We start from the raw sequence: 24610 nt of genomic DNA, 5'->3' as shown, positions 1-24610 counted from the left end.
AGAAATTCATCTTTTTTGTAGGCCCAGGGAGATTGAGTGACTTGCCCAGTATCACAGGATGTTGTTCTGATGCTGAGACTCAAACCTGATTCCCCAGCTCCGAGTACCAATGTGTGTCAGCTCAGCATTCTGTGATTCTAGGCATCAACCTTCTGTGACTCTCCCCACGCCTAAAAAACAACATTTGACCTTGTGCAATGGAATCTGGTCTTTGTCAAATGGGGAAATGGATCGAATTCCCTATTGATAAAGACCAATCCTGTCTAACAATGTGGCGCCGGCCGGGCACACCGAACCGCTGCAGCAAGCAAAGCAACAGAACATCTTCAACTAGGGCCTTGCGCTGGCGCGTGGTGCTGCAGTAGTAGTACTATGGAAAATAATAATATTATTATTCCCATAGTATTACTAGCACAGCACCACGCACCAACCTGAGGCCCTTAATAATAATTTTAAAAAGTGCTAAATACAGTTTTTGTATTTTGTAATGAGTAGAAATATAAAAACATTATTTGGTGCCGGCGGGGTTTACACAATACACATATTATTTTGTGCATATGCCGGCTGCCTCGCTAGTCGGTTGGCCCTGGCCTCTTCAAATATTATACATATTTATTTCGTCAATTTTCTACGCGAACTCGCCACCAACTCACCACTAATTTCATTAAACTTAACAATTAACTTACTTGTGAAAACTGACCTCAGCTCACAATCTTATCAAAAGTGAATATGTGCCGCAGGATTAACCAATGCCTGTGACCTATCTCTCTTCATGCCGCCCAAGACTGTGAGAGTCTGACAGCCTCCTCCCATCCCCAAGCTGCCTCAGTTCACGTGCCCATTGATCCAGTCTAGACCGAGTCACAGTCCCTAGCTGCCATAGATGCAGAGTCAGTCTCAGAACAATGGTCAGAGAAAGATTTGAAACGCAAACTAACAACCTGCTGAGCGGTCAACCGGCGGTTACAGATAATCCTTACTAATAAAAGTAATACAACAAATAAGTCAACAATAACCAACACTGTGTAAAGTAAGTGATAAACAAACTGTGGCTTTATTAAATAGAAAGTGAAACTACTGGCATATAGTAATATGGAAGAAAAAGTCAATAAATACAAAGCACACAAAGACCTATGTATACAAAACCAATACCACTCACTTGCCAGAGACAGCAAGACTGAGAATCAACTGCATCTACTCTGCACAGACACAGCAAGCACCAAAGAAGTCCCACTGGAAAGGAAAATAAAAACAAAAAAACACATTACACATAACACAAGGCAGTATAGAATGTGCACAAATCAATTCATTGCTTTGAAAGACAATCACACAAAAAGCTAAAGATCCAACCATTAGTACAGCAGTCAAAAACAATTATACAAACAGGCCAAGGATGCACATTAGATGAAAAGGTTGCAAAATGAGTGGCTTACCAACCACAACTCCACAAACTACAGATCTGCAAAAGCTGCACCCGCAAACAGGATTCACCAATAACACAAAGAAAATTATTGGCTCTGCAATAAAATAAAATTAAATTAAAACACAAATAAAAATGATAAAATATCAATCAAAAGACACTGACATTCCCCCGAAAATGACACCACCAGATGAAAGCAAACCTTACCTCAGAAGCAGATCCACCACCACATACATAACCTTATTCCCAGGTGACTTAAGTGTTACAACCCACCCACTCAAAAAAGACCAAAAAACAAAAAAATCAGCTCTCAGGGGGGGGGGGAATGCAAAAATAATATGGCCCCAAGGAGAGCAACCCTTGCCTGAGGGGATGCTCCTGGTGTATTGTGGGCTTCCATCACCCCCAAGATGGCAGATTGGTCTAAATACGCCCAATCCACCTTGAGGGGGGCAGAATAAAAAACAAATTATGCCCCAAGCAGTCCCTTCCCTTCCAAACACAATCCCTAGTGTCTAGTGGGCTTCCACTCTCCCTATAGGGCTGATGAGCCTAACAATGGCTGTTCTGCCCTCGGGGGGCGGGAATAAAGAAAAAATAGCCCCCCAAGGGAAGAAACCCTGCCTAAGGGATCTCTACCCTTCTAAAAATGATTCTCTGGTGTCTAGTGGTCTTCTACCTCTCAACCCCAGAGGGCCGATTGGCATAACCCCCCCCCTCAGGGGGAGGGGGGGTTGGAATACAAAATAAATATCTCCTAAGGGGAGTGTACCTTGCCCAAGGGGTCGCTCCCTGCAATTTTTTCACAAATGTTATCCCTAGTGTCCGGTGGGTTTCAAACCTACCCAGGGGAGGGGGCAGATCGGCTGGGAAAAAACAGCCAAACTAGCCCCCAAGAGGGATGAAACATGGATTAATTACTTGCCCCCTCGGGAAGTGGCCCTTGCCCCAACAACAAATAAAGCCCTGTTGGTATATTGGGGTGAATTCCTGCTCCATGATTGTGGCCCCACCCACCTGCGATCGTGGAGCAGGAATCCTCTACAGACAGACAGAGGGGGTAGGAAAAAATATTTTCTTTCCTCCTGTGTTTGTTCTGCAACCCCACCCCCCAACTCCGGAGAGGGACTTATCTTTATAGCATCCTTTCTCCTGGAGTGCACACGCTGATGTCATCCGATCACCAAGGGGGATTTGGGAGTGGCTGCAGAAACGCTTCTGCTGCCACCCACATTGGAGCCATGTTACAGGAGGTTCGTGGGGAGAGCACCAGCACTCCCAACTTGGGTCGGTGCCAGTACGGTGCCATCCTCAGCACATGACTACTGTGGCTAAGGACGGCTCTAGGACGTTCTCAGCGGCAATGGGGTTAAAAAAGTTATCAATAAACATTGGACTCTGGTCCAAGAGGATATTTATATTCCTGACAAACCATTATTTGAATTTAAAAAAGTCAAAAATATACATGACCATGTTGTAAGAGCACTGTTACTCTCATCAGCACCCAATGATCTTCTTGATCATTCATTAGAGTTTACCCGCATTCAACTATCCCACTGAGCATAGATATGGCACGACCCTGCTGCCTCACGGGAGCCCAATCTCATATGTAGAAGAGAGCTGATACTCATTTTGTGTGTGTTTTATTGTTGTTTTTCACATTTTGGTTGTTTTTCACTTTTATGCAGTTTTTAAATACTGTTTTTGGAAAGTGGTATGGTAATGTTTTAAACTATTTTTATTACACAAGAGTTTGCAGATACTGTTTCAAGGCTCTTCTTCTTTTGCATTTCCGCACCTGCTATGCTGTTTGGGTGCATAACTCTCAGGTGCTTCCATATTCCAATGGTTCACATTGAATATGGTCTAGTCTTCCTTCTGTGGAGCACTCTGTGGCACAGAGTGCACGTAACCTCCTGCACACTCATTTTTTTTACCTGTTCAATCAATCAATCATTTGCATTTATAAAGTGCGCTACTCACCCGTAGGGGTCTCAAGGCGCTGGGGGGGGGGGGTCAGTGCTCGAAGAGCCAGGTCTTGAGCTGCCTTCTGGAGGAGAGGTGGTCCTGTGTGGCGCGCAGGTGGCTGGGAAGAGAGTTCCAGGTCTTTGCTGCCAGGTAGGAGAAGGACCTGCCTCCGGCGGTGGCTTTGTGGATGCGAGGCACGGCTGCCAGGGCTTGTCCGGTCGAGCGTAGGGTGCGAGGAGCGGTGTAGAAGGAGACGCGGTGGTTGATGAGTTTTGGTCCGATATTGTGCAGGGCTTTGTGTGCGTGGGTGAGGAGTCTGAAGGTGATCCTCTTGCTGACTGGAAGCCAGTGAAGTTTCTTCAGGTGTCCGGAGATGTGGTGGTGGCGAGGTATGTTCAGAATGAGTCGTGCGGCCGCGTTCTGGATTCGTTGTAGTTTCTTCTGTAGCTTGGTAGTGATGCCGGCGTACAGAGCGTTTCCATAGTCCAAGCGACTGGTGACGAGGGCGTGGGTGACGGTCTTCCTGGTGTCGGTGGGGATCCAGCGGAAGATCTTGCGGAGCATGCGGAGGGTGTTGAAGCATGCCGAGGTCACCGAGTTGACCTGTCTGGTCATGCAGAGGGATGAGTCCAGGATGAAGCCGAGGTTGCGTGCGTGGTCGGTGGGTTGGGGAGTGCTGCCTAGGGCGGGGGGCCACCAGGAGTCGTCCCAGGCGGTGGGAGTAGGGCCGAGGATGAGGACCTCCGTCTTCTCTGTGTTAAGTTTGAGCCGGCTGTCTGTCATCCAGAGCGCTACTTCCTTCATGCCTTCGTGTAGTCTGGTTCTTGCTGAGGTGGGGTTGTTGGTGAGGGAGAGGATGAGCTGGGTGTCGTCGGCGTAGGATATGAGGTTGAGTCCGTGTTTTTGTGCGATGTTCGCCAGGGGGGTCATGTAGATGTTGAAGAGGGTTGGGCTGAGGGAGGATCCTTGGGGGACGCTGCAGATGATCTCCGTAGTAGTGCATCTGAAGGGGGGAAGGCGGACTCTCTGGGTTCTTCCGGAGAGGAAGGAGATGATCCATTCCAGGGCCTTGCCTCTGATGCCGGCGTTGCTGAGGTGACGTATTAGGGTGCGGTGGCAAACTGTGTCGAAGGCTGCAGAGAGGTCCAGGAGTATGAGGGCCACGGTCTCTCCTTTCTCAGTCAGAGATCTGATGTCGTCCGTGGCTGCGATGAGGGCGGTCTCGGTGCTGTGGTTAGCTCTGAAGCCGAATTGTGAGGGGTCGAGTGAGTCGTTGGTTTCCAGGGCGGTGGTGAGTTGAGTGTTGAGCGAGATGGGCCGGAAGTTTTTGAGTATGGTGGGGTCTGCTGTTGGTTTCTTTAGGAGGGCGTTGAGTTCGGCGTGTTTCCAGTTCTCCGGGAAGGTGGCGGTGGTGAAAGATGCGTTGATGACGTCTCGGAGGTGGGGTGCAATGATGTTGTCGGCTTTGTTGAAGATGTGGTGAGGGCAGGGGTCGGATGGTGATCCTGAGTGGATGGAGTTCATGATGTGGGTGGTTTCCTCGGTGGTGGTTGGGTTCCAGGTGTGGATGGCGGTGTTGTCGGTGGCGAGTTCCGGTGGTGGGTTCTTGTTGGTTGTGGCGAAGCTGTTGTAGATGTCGGTGATCTTTTGGTGGAAGAAAGCTGCGAGGGAGTCGCAGAGATCCTGTGAGGGGGGGATGGCGTTGTTTTCGGCGTCGGGGTTGGAGAGTTCTTTGACGATGCCGAATAGTTCCTTGCTGTTGTGGGCGTTGTCGTTGAGTCTGTTCTGGAAGGCTGATTTTCGTGTGGCGCAGAGGAGTTGGTGGTGTTTGCGGGTGGCGTTCTTGAGAGCAGACATGTTCTCGTCGGTCTGGTTGAGGCGCCAAGACTTCTCGAGGGTGCGGCATTCTTTTTTGGAGTCCTTGAGGGTGGTGGTGAACCAGGAGTTTTTCTTGTGGTTGTTTTTGTTTGCTTGGGTCTTCAGGGGGGCCAGGGTGTTGGCGCATTCGGAGATCCAGTTTGTGAGGTTATTGGCGGCTTCGTCGGGGTCTGTAGTGCTGGCGGGGGGGTTCTGGGAGAGGGCTGCTGTGAGTTGTTCGGTGGTGATACGGTTCCACTGCCTTCTCGGTGGTTGTTGGACGTGGTGGTGTACGGTGGTCTTCTTGAAGCTGAAGTAGACACAGCTGTGGTCCGTCCAGGAGAGTTCGGAGGTGTGACTGAAAGAGATGTATTTGCTGGAGGAGAAGAGAGTGTGTCCGGCGTAGTGGGTGGGGGTGTTGACCAGTTGTTTCAGTCCGAGGTTGGCGAGGTTGTCCAGTAGGGTGGTGGTGTTGTTGTCGGCGCGGTTCTCCAGGTGGAAGTTGAGGTCCCCTAGGAGGATGTAGTCGGTGAAAGGGAGTGCATGTGGGCTGATGAAGTCTGCGACGTCTTCGCTGAACTTTGTGCGTGGTCCTGGTGGTCTGTACATGAGGGTGCCTCTGAGGGTGGTCTTGGGGTCGCTGTGGATAGAGAAGTGGAGGTGTTCTGCGTCGGGGAGTGAGTCGTCGGTGTAGGTCGAGACGCGGATGGAGCTCTTGTGGACGATGGTGATGCCTCCTCCGGTGCGGTTGGTGCGGTCTTTCCTGATGATTTTGTAGCCGTCGGGGATGGCTATGGTGATGTCGGGTGCCGAGGAGGGGTTCATCCAGGTCTCGGTGAGGAAGGCGATGTCCGGGTTTGTTGAGTCGATGAGGTTCCATAGTTCGATGGCGTGCCTGTGGATGGATCGGGTGTTGATCAGGATGCATTCGAGGTTATTTCCGGAGGAGTTTTTCTTCTTGGGTGTGTTGTGTGTTCGTAGGCAGGTGAAGCGGCAGTTGCGGCAGGTGAAGGCTCCGTGGGTTCGCTTTGGGGCGGCGCGGCAGCAGCCAGGCGTGCGGCCGGGGTTGAGAGCGGTGAGGGAGGCTGTGTCGTAGGTCAGGCGGAGGCGGCGGGGGGGTGGGGGTTGCGGGGACCAGGGGCCATGGCGCTGGGCGCGGTCCAGGCTCGGACGGGCGCAGACGGTCTTGCCTTAGGCGCGCACGCTGCGCGGGCGCGCAGCGGTCGCCATATATGGGGTAGCCAGGGAGGAGGGGTCAGCTGGGAGGAGGGCAGCGGGAGGGTAGGCAGGGTGGAGAAAAAAGGCGGGAAAACGGCGAAGTCCGCGAAAACGGTGAGGGGCCAGAAAAGGCACCTAAAAAGGCGAGAAAACGGCGAGAGGCCGGGGAACGGCCGAAAAAAGGCGGAAAAAACAGGAAACGAGCACTAAAGGGACCGAGCACTCGGGGGGGAGCACACACTCGGGGTACAAGGAGAGAGAAGGGGTCAGCACGCACTCTGGGACACTCGTTCAGGGAGACAAGAAAAAAAGAGGGAAATTAATCACTCAGACCATCAACTGTGGGGCACTCATACGAGGATACACGGAGAGAAGGGGAAATACTCAGATACACACAAGGGGCACAACCGGGCACACAAGGCAGCAGGCAGGAGAGCACTGGCGGCGCTGCGTGGGCAGGGGAGCGACCTACCCAAAGGTCAAGGGTCGCTACCTCTGCCGCGCAGCAGCGCCATATATGGGGTAGCCGGGGAGGAGGGGTCAGCTGGGAGGAGGGCGGCGGGAGGGTAGGAGGGGTGGAGAAAAAAGGCGGGAAAACGGCGAAGTCCGCGAAAACGGCGAGGGGCCAGAAAAGGTGCCTAAAAAGGCGAGAAAACGGCGAGGGGCCGGGGAACGGCCAAAAAAAGGCAGAAAAAACAGGAAACGAGCACTAAAGGGACCAGGCACTCGGGGGGGCACGCACTCGGGGTACAAGGAGAGAGAAGGGGTCAGCACGCACTCTGGGACACTCGTTCAGGGAGACAAGAAAAAAAGAGGGAAATTAATCACTCAGACCATCAACTGTGGGACACTCATACGAGGATACACGGAGAGAAGGAGAAATACTCAGATACACACAAGGGGCACAACCGGGCACACAAGGCAGCAGGCAGGAGGCAGGAGAGCACTGGTGGCGCTGCGTGGGCAGGGGAGCGACCTACCCAAAGGTCAAGGGTCGCTACCTCTGCCGCGCAGCGGCCGCCATATATGGGGTAGCCGGGGAGGAGGGGTCAGCTGGGAGGAGGGCGGCGGGAGGGTAGGCGGGGTGGAGTAAAAAGGCAGGAAAACGGCGAAGTCCGCGAAAACGGCGAGGGGCCAGAAAAGGCGCCTAAAAAGGCAAGAAAACGGCGAGGGGCCGGGGAACGGCCAAAAAAGGCGGAAAAAATAGGAAACGGGCACTAAAGGGACTGGGCACTCGGGGGGGGCACGCACTCGGGGTACAAGGAGAGAGAAGGGGTCAGCACGCACTCTGGGACACTCGTTCAGGGAGACAAGAAAAAAAGAGGGAAATTAATCACTCAGACCATCAACTGTGGGGCACTCATACGAGGATACACGGAGAGAAGGGGAAATACTCAGATACACACAAGGGGCACAACCGGGCACACAAGGCAGTAGGCAGGAGGCATGAGAGCACTGGTGGCGCTGCGTGGGCAGGGGAGCGACCTACCCAAAGGTCAAGGGTCGCTACCTCTGCCGCGCAGCGGCCGCCATATATGGGGTAGCCGGGGAGGAGTGGTCAGCTGGGAGGAGGGCGGCGGGAGGGTAGGCGGGGTGGAGTAAAAAGGCGGGAAAACGGCGAAGTCCGCGAAAACGGCGAGGGGCCAGAAAAGGCGCCTTAAAAGGCGAGAAAACGGCGAGGGGCCGGGGGAACGGCCAAAAAAAGGCGGAAAAAACAGGAAACGAGCACTAAAGGGACCGGGCACTCGGGGGGGGCAAGCACTCGGGGTACAAGGAGAAAGAAGGGGTCAGCACGCACTCTGGGACACTCGTTCAGGGAGACAAGAAAAAAAGAGGGAAATTAATCACTCAGACCATCAACTGTGGGGCACTCATACGAGGATACACGGAGAGAAGGGGAAATACTCAGATACACACAAGGGGCACAACCGGGCACACAAGGCAGCAGGCAGGAGGCAGGAGAGCACTGGTGGCGCTGCGTGGGCAGGGGAGCGACCTACCCAAAGGTCAAGGGTCGCTACCTCTGCCACGCAGCGGCCGCCATATATGGGGTAGCCGGGGAGGAGGGGTCAGCTGGGAGGAGGGCGGCGGGAGGGTAGGCGGGGTGGAGAAAAAAGGCGGGAAAATGGCGAAGTCCGCGAAAACGGCGAGGGGCCAGAAAAGGCGCCTAAAAAGGCGAGAAAACGGCGAGGGGCCGGCGAACGGCCAAAAACATGCGGAAAAAAACAGGAAACGAGCACTAAAGGGACCGGGCACTCGGGGGGGGCACGCACTCGGGGTACAAGGAGAGAGAAGGGGTCAGCACGCACTCTGGGACACTCGTTCAGGGAGACATGAAAAAAAGAGGGAAATTAATCACTCAGACCATCAACTGTGGGGCACTCATACGAGGATACACGGAGAGAAGGGGAAAGGGGACCTGTTGGGAAAGGGGACCTGTTGGAAGGTCAAACAAGCATTTGCAATGCAATAGGTCTCGCATTTACGCGAGTTTAAGCTATTGGCATTGTAAATTAAAATGCCTTTTATTTATGTTTTAAAAACGGAAAAATAAAAGGCATTGTCATTTGCAATGTCAATAGCTCAAACTCACGTAAATGCGAGACCTATTGCATTGCAAATGCTTTTTTTGAAGGCCGCAGCCTAGTAAATATATCCCTGGATCTTGCAACAATAGAGTTTTAATGAGTGAGAATCAAAGGACATGACGTTCAACCATGGGCAGAACCATTGTTAGTGACTGACTACAGCATGTGTAATGGTCAGTTTGTTTTCGTGTATAATCAGTCAGATTGCATCTTTTTTAGAAATTCACTTTGAGAAGTAACTCAGCGAAAATAGTTTGCTTTTTTGGTCGAGGTGCATAATTTCATGTTGTTGATTTTGTTTCAAAAATTGGTATTTGTTGTTTGCCGTTTTTCCATTTTATGTGAGGCTACCCAGAGAGACTCTATAGCGCCTGTGCCTCTGAAGTCACCGAGGCGTGATTACCATTATCATTTTTCTTTCCCTTTTTGTCAACGAGCTGTTTACGTGACAGGCATTGGCTATAGGTTTGTCGTTTTTTTTTCGTTTTATGCTAATTTTGTCGATGCTGTCTCTGAAAGATTTTGAACGGGTTGTCTTCTTGCCTATCATCTCGTTCCTATCCAAATTTTCAGAGACTCCATTGGACTATTCTTGTTTTCTGTGGTAGGGGCAACTCTCAGCTCGGGTGGCGCTTTAACTTAGAAGAAATATTAGCGTGGGAGTCATTTGTTTCCGAGCGTCAGGCAAGGGGCTCGGTGCCGGTGCATTCCTCAAGTCTGCCTAAAGCATGACTCGCAGACGCAGACGTGATATGATCAGCTCGCTATAACTGCTCTCTTAAAGCTGTACGCCACAATAATCCAACAGCATAAACTGTCATGAGGACTCGGACCAGCATAAAATAAACCCAAGCGGTATCAATTGGCCAATTCATCCCGCCGGTTCTAGGCACGTTAATATTCCATTTAAAGTATGGAGCCTTGTTTTTCATATAGAACATCTTGTGATAGAAGCTTTTAAAAAACAAGAAGTTCCAAGGCGAGTACGCTGTAAATCAAGGCTTACTTAATATGATGCATAAATACCCTTTTCACAAAATTACAAGATTTATCTTCAGTGATATTTAGCCCAACAACTAAGAGCGGACCATCAGATCGCAAGGAGAGAAAACAAGCCTGCGAATGGTGCGCGCGCCACAGCGAGACATCTGGTTTCAATTATCGCACCCGTGTCTGGGCACGATAATTGAAACCACATGGCGGCCGTGCGGGTAACCAACACCAATAGGCCATGGGCGGAGCAATGCGCCCGCCTTTGGCCAATTGCATGCTGTCTTTGTTAAAAAGATGCACGCAAAGGCCAATAGCGTGGGCCAAAACAAAAAGCACATGCACGGGTGTGTGCGATTCTTAGGTTAGTTTTCGAGAGCCCCTACATGAAGTCTTTGCCAGAACAGCGCATGCGCGCTGTTACAGGCTTGACCTAAAAACAGCCGCAGCAAGCAGTTAATCGCTGCAAAGCGAAAACATGACCAAGGTGTGGCACAACGGCCAGGGCAGCTGACTCTGGAGCAGGAGGCTCACGGTTCGATCGCCGGTGGCAGCTCAGCCCAGCACCCTGTGACTCTGGGCAATAGCTCACTTAATCTCCCCGATGGCCCCCAGCGCCTTGAGACCCTTAGGGGTGATTAGTTTGCGTTCTACAAATAACAGGTTATTATCCACAGCCACTCTACCCACTCTCCAGGCTGGGGACACTGCTCCTCCTGATGCTGCTGCCGCTTTGAGTTGTGACCCCAACCCCCTGCACCAGTGCATTGCACTATATTGTATGGACTGCTGAAATGTTGTATTTGCAGAAAAGTAGTGTACAGAAGGCAGGGACCAGTTGTTGACTAATCATGAAGAAACTTTGTAAAAATAAAAAAGTAGGGTTCTTAAAGAATATGTCATCCACGATTTGATGCCCCTTTTTTCTTTTTTTTTAGATCAATCTAAAAAAGTTACAAAACATAAAAGTCAAGAAATGTTTAAAAAAAACAGATAAAAGTTCCTGTTGGAGTCATTGTTCCTAGTTAAAAAAATTGAAAAATATGTTTATGTTGTTTGTCATGTCAGTCAGCCATGCGCAATGTGGGGTTGGCAGCATGGATGTGCACAGGGTGGGGTTGGGTGGTGTACATGTTGCAGCGTGGAACATCAAATTCCCCCTTCGACACAGATCAAATACCTCAATAGTAAATTGACTCAACTACATTCATTTGTGGGGCCAATAACACCAACACTCACACTCCGTTGATCTGCTTCCCTAGAGGAATAAGCTTCCAAAAGCTGACATGAAAGGAATATCTTTACCTAAATCTAAATGTGTTGACTCCAACCCTGAGATATTCCCCTCATTAGGAGATGAATCTTTTAGTTGTTAAATATGGTTTTAGTGAACACAATAATTTATCTATACTTTACTCATTAATCTAGATTTTCTTCTTCAAATAATCGACACCAATTAATCAAATATCATTTATCTAAGATAATTGCAAATTGTTAGAAATCATCATTAGAACCGCAGAACATTATATTTACCTAATCTGGCTAAAAGTCGCCCTCTAAGTCAGTCAAGTCGTGGAAAACCTTACATTTCATCAAAGTCAGGCCGCAATTCAGTCTCTCAAAGATTCAGGATAACAGCTGTCCAGCAGTGTCCCCGTCCTCTCCGTCAGCATAACGTCAGGAAATCGAGTTCGTCAAAGAAGAAGAGTTTTTTTGTTCAATTCCCTACCTAATTTTATAAAGAAAATAATGTCAAAAAGTATCAAGATTGGGGTTTTAGAAAGTTCTGATTGGTCGTCTTGGGGTCATCAGTTAAAGTTCTCACATAGTCTGCAAAATGAAGTCATCGCGCTTGCTGGTTCCGGTTTTATGACGGTCCTTTGTATAATTGTTGGCGAAGTTCCCGGAGCAACCTTGACTAGGACATCGTCTACTAGGGTCAGGACCAGGCCACTGTTGCTGACGGTGACACATGCGCACGTCACCCAGAACCTAGTGTTGTCAGGAGCAGTCACGTTCAACATCTCGTTCAGCCATTTTGACTAGGCCGAAATGGACAACTTAAGCAAAACAAACACAAAAACGTAATTAAAACATGGAAATGGCTAATAAATTGTTAATCCCTCGCTAATACCCTTATGTGTAAGTAATTATCTAGCAAGAGCAACATCCAAAGCGTTTATACTCACTTAATAAAGCACAATTTACAATCACATCATAAAAGCAACATATATCATGCAATATTCTAATTTTCTATTATCAGTATGCATACATGTGTTAGTTTACAATTGGTTTAGCCATGCAAAGTGCAATTTCCGCATGTAATTCTTTTGTTAATATTATTGATAAGTCTTTCACTGCACACAAATTAATAATATTACTATTAGTTAATTATTCAGATTAATATAAACATGCGGAATAAGGGGGTATACAAAATTTTGTACTACCCGCTCCAGCAATCCCCCCTTTGGTGATTATATCACCACACCAACAAAAAATGTTGTATCCCCTTTTATAGCATTTCAAATTGATTTCTTGTTTCATTCATATTTCAGTTTCTCCTGTTTCTTCTCTTTTCGCTGTTTTATACATACTGTCCTTGATTTCTTCTAATTCTATTTCTTCAAATTCTCTTTCTTGTTTCTTATCCCTTCTCCTTATATTTTCTCTTTTTATTCTTTTCTGGTTTTTATCTTTTCTACTACAAATACATCCTAGTCTAATTATTAATACTAAGAAAATAACACATGTTAATGGAAATAATATCTTACCTATAAATGTACTACCTAATTTTACTACAAAGTCTTTAATAGCTGATATTTTTTTACCAATCTTCTCCCAGACACCTTCTACCTCCAGTGGTACAATTTTGTCATGCAATTCTGTAATATTCTTAATATAAATGTTCAAATCTCTACTTTCGTCAGGAATGTAAGTACAACAATGTTGAACTTTCAGCATTCCACAGACTCCACCCTCTTTTGCCAATAAAATATCAAGGGCAAGTCGATTTTGCATTACCATAGCACGCATGGCAACCATTTCAGTATTTACCAATAAGAATCCTCCAGCGGTGCTTGTTGACAAGCGATCGACTACTGTTGAAAGTCTTCTAATTTTGTTTGCATTCAGAGATATTCCCACTGCGGGTATCAGTGCTCCAAAAATGTCACCCACAATTTCAGTCCAAGATTCTCTCTTACTACGTGCTAAATAACTACCTAAGCTACGTACACCATCTTCTCCTCTATCCACATGAAAAATCTTTGGAAAAACCAGGCCAACATAACATGTGCCATTCCAATGGTCTGGCAAACGATAATATGCCCTGTTCCCACAAATAAAATACAGTCCTGGAAAGACTGGATCTCTTCCACCTTTAAATCCCCATCCTCCCATGATTCGGTATGTATCATGGCACTCACTATTCCCTACAAAATAATTATCATACGCTGTTTGATTTCTTCTTATACACAATTTCCCTTTCTGAGGCCAATCTAAAGCCATAGTTGGACTTGTTTAACCTTTCAAGTGTTTCTCCATTTCTACGTCCCAAACTGTTTTCTCCACTTTCCCTTCCGAAGCCTTTCTTTGCATTTTCAATCTCCTTTCTTCGACCATATCTAAAAATGTCTTCTCCTCTTTCTTTAAACTGCAAGTCGAGTTATTTCTAAATATGTATTCTAATGTTAGCTCTTTAGTCTCTAAGAAAAATTCACCTAATACTTTTGCAGGTTTTACCTTGTTTAGTTTGTTAATTGCTGGTACTTGTGAAAATATAGTATCTACATCTGAGAAATAATACTCTAATTTACCTGTTTGATAACATAAACTAGCTATTACACTACATGTTATTCCATATGTTACTGGAAGGTGATGATAAGTCACTCCTTCAGATACAGATGCAGGTAATTGCATACATACGTAGCAATCCCTTACATCCATTGTTTTTACATATTCATACAACAATTTTGAAAACACATTGTTAGAAAAATCTGTTATAGACCTGTCTTTATGCAAATAATTTGTATCTATTCTAGTCGGAACTACTTTTTGAATCTTCCCTATATTCGTTATGTTATCACTATGTCCTTCTAATGTATCTATAGTAACTTTAAACGAAATTAGTAGTGCAAGTATACTCCAAAGAAGCATTAATAATCCTGTACAACAACAACACATTTTGCACCATCTTCTAAAGAAGGTACATCTACTTTTACTACTTTCTATGTTTGCCATCTTAGCTAAAATGAGCCGTGTCTTTTGACTTAGCCTCTTCTACTTCACAACTAGTTCCTAACCCAAGGCTCTAAGCACCTACGTGGTTCTACCAGTTTTTGTCTTTTTCAGTATTTTATTGTCTTTCCATCAGTAATTTTCTTGTCTCATTCAGTTTGGCATCTCATCATCTTAAACTTTCCCTTCGTTTTCAGCATACAGATTGTCCTGAACATCCGCTTCTTCTCCAATATCGGACAAGATAACCCTCAGGATTTCCGATTCTTCGTCTTCCCCAACCACTTCCGGTACAACCACCTCTGGATTTCCTTGGCTATCCGCCTCTTCTTTTACTTCAGGCAGGGCCACATATGTCCATTCCGGTGATTTATACTTCTGGTTAGGTTTCCTTGTTCTTTTGCTTTCTTTAACCACTGTTGTTTCTTCTCCTTTCGATTTTTCCTGACTCGTCACTTCATTCACCTGTTCAGCCCTTGGCGAATTCACACGTGTAAGTCGATATCTCAGTCTTTTTATTTTATTCGGCCAAACCCCGTCCTTTGCCGCTCTTTTCAATTTACTCCCTTTATCATTTTTTCAGTCCTCCAAGCTCTCTTTCTCAGAACTCGGCCTTCTGGTATTTTATCTTCGCTCTCCTCTGACTCTGTTTCAACTTGCTTTTAACTCTCAACAGTTTCTTTTTCCACCACTTCTTTTGTTTTCCCTACTTCTGTCCCTCCTCGTATCTCCGGCACGCAATCTTCCTGCTGACTACTTGTCCCTGCTTCTAACTGGATGTTGGAGTTCCCTACACCTCCTCGGGGTTCTTTCGCAATAATCTTTTCCTCTCTCTCTGTATCTGGCACCTGTCCATCTAAAGGTGTTGTTTCAGGTGGAATTTCTCTCAATCTTTCATCTGGCACTTCCTTCTCATGGATTTCTTTTATCTTCTCTCCACTGTCTTTTTCTTTGTTCTTCCCTTGTTCTTTCTTGGAAGAGTGTGCTCTTTGTTCTGTCTCTGAGTCTGAACTGGTATCAGAAATCTGTAACCTTCTCCTCAGGGAATTACTTCTAGGGACCAAAGTTAAACTCGCCTCTGTTTCCCCCCTTTCAGGGTTTTCTTTTTCTTTGGACTCTCCGTCATCCGACTCAGTACTGGATTCTGATTCGTCAAAATACTCCTCTTTGCTGTCGACTGGATATAGAATTCTCAAAGTATGACTTGCATGGATCCAGTTCTTCAATCCAGCACACTTCACAGCTGTTGTTGTGGTCAAGACGACTTGTCTTGGTTTTCCCCACCTGGGAACCAAACAGTTTCTTCTTCTGTGGACTTTTATCCTTACCCAGTCCCCTGAGCTTAGATCATGGGCTGGCTTCTTTTCAAGAGTGGTGGCATCCGCTCCAACCTTATGAAACATAGAATGAACTGCGTCAGCCAGGCTTTTACAGTATTCCAACACCATGTCATCAGTTATAGTCATCAGCTTGTTGACTGGTATAAACACGTGACGCATGGCTCGTCCCATGATTATTTCATGTGGACTCAAACCAGTAGTTCTGTCTGGAATTGATCTAATAGTCATGAGTACTAGAGGCAAGACATCAGGCCATTTCATACCCGTGGCTAAACACATTTTCCCTATTCTGTTTTTGATAGTACCATTCATTTGTTCTACTACCCCAGAAGCCTCTGGTCGATAGGCACAATGCAGTTCTTGTCGTACATTCAATGCTTCACAAATCAGTTTTATGATCTCATTATGAAAATGTTCTCCTCTGTCTGATTCAATTGTTACTGGGAACCCGAATCTAGGGATAAATTCCCTCAAGAGTAATTTTGCCACGTGTCATTCCATCATTTCTTCTTGTTGGGAACGCCTCTACCCACCTGGAAAATCGACATACCATAACCAAAACATACCTCAACCTGTTACAAGGAGGCATCTCAATGAAATCCACTTGCATTCTGGTAAAAGGCCCTCCTTCTCGACCTATTGTTCCTAGACTCACTACTGTCTTTCTTCCTGGATTGCATTGCTGACAAATAAGCCATCTCTGACAAGTCTGAATTTTGCATTATACCAAGTCTGCTTGAAGGACCTAATCATGGCGTCTCTCCCTATATGTCCCTGTCCATGATACATCCGTGCCATGGCAGACATCATGCTATCAGGCATAACTGGTCTTCCATCTCGATAGACCCACACACGATCCTTCTCTCTTGGTGCACATCCTGCTTTTACCCACCGTTTTATTTCTTCCTCTCCTGCTTCTGCCTGCAATTGTCTTACTTCTTCCCATGTTCCCACAGTGTTAGTAAACATTGGAAAACAAGAGATCAATTCCTTTAGCTTTGCCCGATTGATTGAATTCTGATTTCGTGCACAATATTGTGCCATATCGTTTGCGAATTTGTTACCAGTGGCAATCTAATCGCCACTGCGACTATGGGCAGCACATTTTACCACAGCCAATTGCCTAGGCAGCTGTATCGCCTCAAGCAACTTTCCAACCACTTCAGCATTCTTAATGGGAGTTCCACTTGAGGTTAGGAAACCTCTCTGCAGCCATATTTGGCCGAAGTCGTGGACTACCCCATAGCCGTACTGGCTATCAATCACCAAAGTCACTCTCACACCCTTCCCAATCTTACATGCTCTGGTCAGGGCTACAAGTTCAGCTACTTGGGCCGATCTTACTCCTTTCAAATAGGATGCTTCCATCACTGCTGCAACTGTACATACTGCGTATGCTTCACTCAGCACTCCATCATCTGTCCTCAAACAAGATCCATCAACAAACATGACATAATCACTTTCTGGTAAGGGTTCATCTTTTATGTCAGGTCTTGGTTTTGTACAAAAATCAAGTACATTCAAACAGTCATGATCTGCTTCATCTCTTACTTCCACGTGCTCTACATCTGGCAACAGCGTTGAAGGATTCACATTCACACATCTCACAACACTCACATTCGTTGCACCCAAAATGACCTTCTCATATTTAGTCAGTCGGCTGTGTGTCATATACTGGGTACGACTCCTTGTTAAAAGGATCGCCACATCATGAGGTACAAACACTTTCACAGGATATCCCATCACAATTCCCTCACTCTGTTCCAAACATCGACATGTAGCAGCTACTGCTTTCAAACACCCAGGAAGGGCTACAGCTACTGGGTCCAACTTGGATGAAAAATACGCAATTGGTTTCCTCAGTTTTCCATGCTTCTGTACTAGAACAAAGAGTGCACATCCATTTCTCTCACTGCAATACAACTCAAACTCCTTGTCATAATCAGGCATTCCTAATGCAGGTGCTTCACACAATCCTTCTCTCAATCTTTTGAATGCTGTCAATTCCTCTTTATTCAAATCAATTGGATCTCTCACATCACTTCTTGTCAATCGTACCAAAGGTTTTGCAATCAATGAAAAATTGCTTATCCACTGACGACAATATCCAACCATTCCCAGAAACATTCTCACTTCTCTTTGGGTCATTGGTGGACTCATTCTTTTTATGATCCTGATTCTGTCTATGGTTATTTTTCTTTGTCCTTTCTCAATGTTATGTCCTAAATATTGTACTTCCTTCTTACAAAATTGTAATTTCGATGGTGACACTTTTAGTCCTCCATCTGTCAAATGATTCAGCAAGACTACTGTGTCTACCTCACAAGCTTCACGAGTTTTCGATGCCACAAGCAGGTCATCGATATATTGAACCAATACAGAATTTTCAGGCATTTCTAGACTTTCCAAAGACTTCTTCAATAGCTGATTAAATATTGAGGGGCTTTCTGTATATCCCTGTGGAATTCGGCACCACGCCAAAATACGCTCACCAAACCGAAATGCAAAAATCTGCTGACTGTCATGGTGTAATGGGATGGAAAAGAAAGCATGGCACAGATCAATCACTGTATACCATTCTGCGTCATGAGGGATCTGGTATAAAATCACAGATGGATTCGGTACAATGGGACAACATGGTACAACAATTTTGTTTATCTTTCTCAAATCTTGCACTATCCTGACCTTCCCACTAGGCTTCTTCAGTCCCATTATTGGTGAATTACATAGGCTACTCATTATTTCTCTCAAGATTCCTTGTTTTATAATTTTCTCAATCACAGGAGTAACTCCTTCGATTATTTCAGGTGTCAATTTATATTGTGGGACATTTGGGTAACTTACTCCTTTTACAGTTATTTTTACTGGATCTACATTTCTCATCAATCCTACATCTTCTCCAGTGAAATCTCAAACTTCTGCTTTGACAGATTGTTTTAATTCTTTTGGTAATATGTCAGGGTGAAATACAGCATATGTTCCTGTAACCACTTTCTCTCTGTTTGCCATTGTCATTTTATACAGCACATCATCATCTGGTGTTTCAAAGGCTATTCCATCTGGAGTACAAAATATGGTGCAGTTCATCTTGCACAATAAATCTCTACCTAGCAAGTTCACAGGACTGGTGTCACACACGACGAACCGGTGCATTTCAGAAAATTTCCCTATACTAACTTTCACTGGTTCTGTAAGATAAGTTTTAATCTGTCTGTTGGATACACCAACTACTTGGATCGTTTCATCCGAGAGAGGAAGATTCTTGACATCAGCTGATCTAAAAGTTGATTGAGTAGCACCTGTATCAACTAGGAAAGTAATATTTTCATTATTAACTTTTCCATCTACAAATGGGCCTGACTGGTCTACTTCTAGAGTTGCGCCAAGTACGCACTCTTCTTCCTCCCTTCGGCACCATCAATAACCCTCTTCTGAATCGCTTTCATCGCGTTGCAGCCAATACTGCGAAGCAGCGCTAGCGCGTTGCGGCTTATTTACCTCTTCTTCGTTGTAGAATCCATTCTCCTTACTATACTTCTGGCAATTTTTGTTCTGTGGAAAAGGTGGTTTTGGCACCTGATTCTTTTGTGTTACAACCTGCTGTTGTCGTTGCTGTTGACCACTCACCTCATTCTTCACCTGTGGATTCAATGATGCATTTTCATCGTTAGTACTCGGAGGAAATTTACACTCGGATTTCCAATGCCCTATCCTACCGCAATTATGACACGGGAATTTCTTTTTAGCTTCCTCAATATTCCCTTTATTTTTCCCTGCATTAAATTTTTGTCTTGACCCAGCTTGTTCTGCTAATTGAGCTTCCTGTCTCTCTGCTACCTTCACTTGTGCCCACATAGCCTTTTCTTTCAGTTTTCGCTGTTTTGCTTCAATTTCATCACTGAAATATTTAGCATGTCTCAATACTTCGTCTATTTTCTTATTTTGCCAATCTACGGTATGCTGTTTTATCATTTCACTAATTTCTGGACGAAGACCATATACAAATCTGTATACGAAATGACTCAAATCCTTGTCACTTAGATTTTCATCTCCACTGAATTGTTTAAACGCTAAAATTAACCTCTCATAGTAGGCATGTACTGACTCTTTGCTTTCCTGATGTGTTCTGTCAATTTTTACCCAGTCTATCTCTTTAGGAGGTACCTTGTTTTTCAAAAATGCCATAACCTGTTTGTATTTCTTCATTACCTCAGGGTCTGGAGCCCCTGTTATTGGATCCCTTGGGTATTCCTGTGTCGGCCAATCTATCCTGATTTTGCACTCTGTCTATAGATCTGCTGGTACTATTATGTCAAACAAGCTATTTAGATCAATCCACAATACTTTGGATAATTTTACAAATCTATCCACCTGTCTGTACCACTCGACGGATTTTCACGTAGTCGAGGGAAGTCATTCGTAAATGACAAAATATCCTGTCTAGTCCATGGGACATGTACATATCCTCTTCCTGGAATCTCTCTCATAGGGCATTCTGTCACAACCTTCTCTTTCTCTCTCACAGGGTAAGCTGAAAACGTTTTGTCTGAAACTTCATCTCGTTTACGATACCATCTGCTTTTCCATTTGTCCACATCTCCCCATTTTCTCAATAAAATAATTATCTCTTTTATCTGACCTATTCGTCCTGTGGTATTCCTGTTTTCAATGTCTTTTTCAGTGAAATCTACTCGATAGGGTTTCTGTAGTGCTTTTACCTTTTCAATATCTATACCCATTTCATTTGCCACTTCTTCTAATCTTTCATGGAGACGTTTTGCTCTCCATGTTACGCTTTTACACAGAAATAATAACTCCTCATCTTGGTAAGTTTTTAACTTTTCTGTCGGGATAGTTCCTACTATTACCATTCGTAGTTTGGCCACATCTATTGACTGAGATTCGTGGTCTTTCTTTTGCAAGCTTCTCAACCATTCACTCAAGTCCTCTGTAGATGGTCCTACTGGCGTCTCTACATTTCCTTGTCCAAAATCCTTTTGTGTTTCTGACATTGACTCAACTATTGTCATACGCTTTTCTGCATAGTTTTGACCTAAAAACTGGTTATTTGAAAAATTTGGTTCAATCATACTCATTGTCTGTCTCCATGGATTCTCATTCTGACTCATTCTTGGTTGGTCAACTGGTTTACTACTTTTATAAGGGACCGTCAAACAATGTTCTCTATCTTTCTGTTTATCAAAAATAGGCATTACTGGACCTATCGTTACTGGAACGGTTACCGCTTCCAGATTCTTAGTCAATTCTCTTATTTGCTCGGTTAATTCTAGGGTCGTTTTCGCTAGTTCTGCTGAATTTTCATTGTATACTTTACCTCCAGACTTCTTCTCTACCTCTCTAATGGAATTGTTCCTTCCCAAATCTTGGAACTCTGGTTCCGATTTTATGATTCGTACTGTTTCTTTCATTGGGGCACTTGGGGTTAATATTTCTGGTTCTGGTCAATATGGAGGTGGATTTTTATAGAATATATCATCAAGAACATCATCCTCTGATTCATTCATTCCATACGCTCTCGATTCCACATTATGCCTCTCTTCTACACACTTTCTTTCTTCATTCTCTCCTGCAGTTCTTACAGGAAACAAACCCTCAGTCATACTTGCATTCCGCCACCTTCTCATTCGATCATCATGCGTCTCATGTCCGTATGATCTGCCAAACATGTACCTATATCCTCTACCATTTCTCAGTCTTTCTCGGTCATGCATCTCGTCTTCCCACTCCGTCAATGCCTCAAATTGGGTCGGTCTAGGTCTTGGTTCTAAATTCATCATTTTCTCTCTCAAATTTCTCAAAACTGCCAAATTAAATGAACCATGTTCTGGAAAAGCCAACACTCCGTCCTTTTCGGTATACTTGACCCAATTATCTAACCAAATACAAGTGTGATATCCATATTTCGCAACCATAAAGGATGCAGGGGTTTTCGGTGGAGGAAGTAACTGTCCTTTCCTCGTTACAATCGGTTTGTCCTTTTTAAACCACTTCTTAATTCTACCAAACCAAGACTTTTTCTCCTTTTCTGGCTGATCGTAATACATTTTCCTGTCTTCCATGTATAACTAATCTCTCCTTACAACTGTACCGCTAATCTGTCCAATAGTAGCGCGCCTCACACTAACGCACCAATAGGGAGCGTCTACGTCACCCTGTATCTCTCCACTCCTAGCGCGGCGCACACTAACGCACCAATCCAGAGCGTTTTACGTTTCTGACCGACTGCCCAATCCCAGCGCGGTCGTTCTGATGTCAGCAGCCGCTGCGGCAGCTCCTGCTCCTGTCTACCCCTCCTTCACAAAATCCACTCGGTAAGTTTTTGTTTCAAATTTACAATTCTGTTAGTAACAACATAAAAACACCACCCTTGTTCGCTTCGCTAACCAAGGAATAGCAATAGACCTTTCTCTCGAGAATTCCGTCTTTCCTGAGAGCAGCGCTTACCTCTGCCCTACTACGGAATCGTTACTTCCGTTGATAAAGTAGCACATCCCTCTACCTTACCCTTCTAACAAGCATTAGCTAACCGTTTCTCCAGAATTAAGACACATAGTTGGAGACCCAATGCTCCTGAGAAATAAAACTAGAGTTTCACAATTAACCCGAATGTCTTTACATTCACACACTTTCACACTAGAAAATGTAGTACATTCACACAGAATCCTGTCTTTCCCGAGAACAGCGAACAGTCTGTCCTACTACAGAATTATGACATACGTTAACAAAGCAGCGCTTCCCTCTACTTTGTCCTTCTAGCAAGCTCAGAGAACACCTGTTACATTTCAAGTGATAAGCGTTATCGGAATGCCATTTGGATTCCTGGTACCTAAGACCAAAATTTCACAGGTAACCTTCGCTATCATACACACTTCTCTCACACAGAAAAATGTCTCTAATGGCAACACACGACGATGTCACCGAATCGAACCCAGACAATGCGTCATGCAACTTCAATCGTTACACGTTTTTCCCTGTGTACCTACAGGGTAACAACAATTCCGTCTTTCCCGAGAGCAGCGCTTACCTCTGCTCTACTACGGAACCGTTACAAACTTCTGACTTCCTACATCCCAGAAGCCGTGCAAACAACATATAACTCAACACGACTCAACATAGGGTGTTAGTACATAAACCAGTATCAATAACCAATAATCAATAAGCTATTTACAAGCAATAATCACCAAACCAAAACAATAAAAACCATCATACTGCTACCAGAAAAACTCTTGGAGCGTGGAACATCAAATTCCCCCTTCGACACAGATCAAATACCTCAATAGTAAATTCACTCAACTACATTCATTGATGGGGCCCATAACACCAACACTAACACTCCGTTGATCTGCTTCCCTAGAGGAATAAGCTTCCAAACTCTGACATGAAAGGCGTTTATCTAAATCTAAATGCGTTGACTCCAACCCTGAGATATTCCTCTCATTAGGAGATTAATCTTTTAGTTGTTAAATATGGTTTTAGTGAACACAATCATTCATCTATACTTTACTCATTAATCTAGATTTTCTTCTTCAAATAATCGACACCGCACATTTGTCAATTAATCAAATATCATTTATCTAAGATAATTGCAAATTGTTAGAAATCATCATTAGAACCGCAGAACATCATATTTACCTAATCTGGCTAAAAGTCATCCTCTAAGTCAGTCAAGTCGTGGAAAACCTTACATTTCATCAAAGTCAGGCTGCAATTCAGTCTCTCAAAGATTCAGGATAACAGCTGTCCACCAGTGTCACCGTCCTCTCCGTCAGCATAACGTCAGGAAATCGAGTTCGTCAAAGAAGAAGAGTTTTTTAGTTCAATTCCCTACCTACTTTTATAATGAAAATTATGTCAAAAAGTATCAAGATTGGGGTTTTAGAAAGTTCTGATTGGTCGTCTTGGGGTCGTCCGTTAAAGTTCTCACATAGTCTGTAAAATGAAGTCATCGCGCTTGCTGGTTCCGATTTTAAGACAGTCCTTTGTATAATTGTTGGCGAAGTTCCCGGAGCAACCTTGACTAGGACATCGTCTACTAGGGTCAGGACCAGGCCACTGTTGCTGACGGTGACGCATGCGCACTTCACCCAGAACCTCGTGTTATCAGGAGCAGTCACGTTCAACGTCTCGTTCAGCCATTTTGACTGGGCCGAAATGGACAACTTTAGCAAAATAAACACAAAAACGTAATTAAAACATGGAAATGGCTAATAAAATGTTAATCCCTCGCTAATACCCTTATGTGTAAGTAATTATCTAGCAAAAGCAACATCCAAAGCGTTTATACTCACTTAATAAAGCACAATTTACAATCACATCATAAAAGCAACATATATCATGCAATATTCTAATTTTCTATTATCAGTGCGCATACATGTGTTAGTTTACAATTAGTTTAGCCATGCAAAGTGCAATTCCCGCGTGTAATTCTTTTGTTAATATGATTGATAAATCTTTCACTGCACACAAATTAATAATATTACTATTAGTTAATTATTCAGATTAATATAAACATGCGGAATAAGGGGGGTATACACAATTTTGTACTACCCGCTCCAGCATACACAAAGTGGGGTTGGGCCCTTGGGCCCACTCTCCCATGGGTGGCTAGCCTCCTGTGCTGCACACAGCCCTTGACTGTGCACTGCGCGGTTTAACAGCAGTGCCTGGCCTGTGGCCTTTCCATGTTCGCAGTGTGGGGTTGGGCACAGGGTCTTGCACCCAACCACCCATGGGTAAGCAACTCCCCACCCCGTCACGTACAGCCGAAGGGCACGTGGTGTGTGCCCCTCTCTGGGAGTTGGTTGCAGGGCCTGAACAGACAGAAAAATACAAAGGTAGGAGGAAGGTGTAAGAAAAAGACTGCAACGCAGTGACAAAGGGAGAGAACAGGGATGGAAAAAGAATATGCAGGAACGAGATAAAAGGGTAGAGAGGGTCAGGTGGAGGAAGAAAGCGCCATGAAGTCGAATCAA

The sequence above is a fragment of the Triturus cristatus genome, chromosome 4_1 (assembly GCF_964204655.1).
Source record: "Triturus cristatus chromosome 4_1, aTriCri1.1, whole genome shotgun sequence".
NCBI lineage: Eukaryota > Metazoa > Chordata > Amphibia > Caudata > Salamandridae > Triturus > Triturus cristatus.
The sequence above is the reverse complement of the archived record's forward strand: the minus strand, read 5'-3'. Positions refer to the sequence as shown.